This window comes from Piliocolobus tephrosceles, unplaced genomic scaffold (assembly GCF_002776525.5).
Source record: "Piliocolobus tephrosceles isolate RC106 unplaced genomic scaffold, ASM277652v3 unscaffolded_20276, whole genome shotgun sequence".
Classification (NCBI taxonomy): Eukaryota; Metazoa; Chordata; class Mammalia; order Primates; family Cercopithecidae; genus Piliocolobus; species Piliocolobus tephrosceles.
In genome coordinates this window covers 1-1,598 of record NW_022302395.1, presented here as the reverse complement: position 1 = coordinate 1,598, position 1,598 = coordinate 1, and the positions used below count along the sequence as shown (strand labels likewise).

The 1,598-nt window shown below is 46.6% G+C and overlaps 1 pseudogene; it reads left to right on the top strand.

Moving 5' to 3' along the window:
* The first annotated feature begins 1,124 nt into the window (after positions 1–1,124).
* On the top strand, positions 1,125–1,596 carry LOC111533854 (annotated as a pseudogene).
* Positions 1,597–1,598: the final 2 nt, after the last annotated feature.

Below are 1,598 nucleotides of genomic sequence, written 5' to 3'. Positions count from 1 at the left end.
GGACCATCAAATGATCCCCAAGAAGTAATGAGCGCCTTAAAAGTAAGAAAGCCAACCTCCTCCCCCTCTCTTAACTCCCTCTTCTCATTTCCGCAGAACCAAAGAAATATGAAGGGCCAGTGACGCCCCACTGAAGAACGCTCTCCTGCTGGTTACACTCTGTACATAGGGAGCACAACACTGCTCCGTGCTGCGTGAGGCCACTATTCTATACTACACTAGTACGATCTGTTTGTTCTATTCTATTCTATTTTCTTCTATACGGAAAGGAGTTAGCCAGCTTGCTTTAGGCAGACAGTAAGGGAAGGGTTCCAGAGAGCCTCCAGCCCATGTTTTGTGCAGATAGGGGGACTTGCACGGGGGGCTCGCCTAAACATGCTCATAGCAGACTAAGGGTCCCCATGCACACGGGAGAATGGGGTGGAACCACCAGAAATTTACACCTTACACTGGGAGCCCAGCCCCATCAGCTTCTATAGAAAAGCCCTTGTACTCAACTGGGAAGGGGGCGACCAGCAACCTGCTCTCAGGACCCCTCTTCTCGCTGAGAGCTTAACTTTTAGCTTAATAAGTTCCACTGCACTCACTCTTCGATGTCCCTGTGCCTGTTTCTTCCTGGTCACGAGACAAGAACCTGGACCCAGCTGAGCTAAAGAGCAAAACTCCTGCATCAGTGCTACAGAACACTATCCTCTCTGTTCTGTGCCATGCGACTCTACTATTCCACACCACACTACGTAGTATTAATGCTATGCTGTGTGTTCTCATCTAGACGGTATTATGCTATGCAGTACTACGGCATTAGTTCAACTGTATACTCTACAATACTATCCCACTTGTTCTATTCTAGACCATGTCATACTATTTGTCCTATTGTATACTATACTACATAATGTTACACTGTTTCTTCTATTCTATGCTACCCTATACAACATTATACTATTTGTTCTATTCTGCGCTACTCTATAAAATTCTATTCTGTTTGTTCCATTCTATACAATACCTTGCATCATTTTACCATGTTCCACGATACAAGAGTAGAGTCCGTTATACTTTCATAATCTCTTTTCCAAGCTCTTACCCAGTAAGAAATGTGATGTTTCGGCAGTTTGAATCGCGGTGCGACGAAGGAGTAGGTGGTGGGATCTCACCGTGTGTCCGATTAGCCTTTTCTCTGCCTTGCTTGCTTGAGCTTCAGCAGAATTCGAAATGGCTTGCGGTAAGGCTGGAAAGGACTCCGGAAAGGCCAAGACAAAGGCGGTTTCCCGCTCGCAGAGAGCCGGCTTGCAGTTCCCAGTGGGCCGTATTCATCGACACCTGAAATCTAGGACGACCAGTCATGGACGTGTGGGCGCAACTGCCACTGTGTACAGCGCAGCCATCCTGGAGTACCTCACCGCAGAGGTACTTGAACTGGCAGGAAATGCATCAAAAGATTTAAAGGTAAAGCGTATTACCCCTTGTCACTTGCAACTTGCTATTCGTGGAGATGAAGAATTGGATTCGCTTATCAAGGCTACAATTGCTGGTGGTGGTGTCATTCCACACATTCACAAATCTCTGATTGGGAAGAAAGGACAACAGAAGACTGTCTAAAG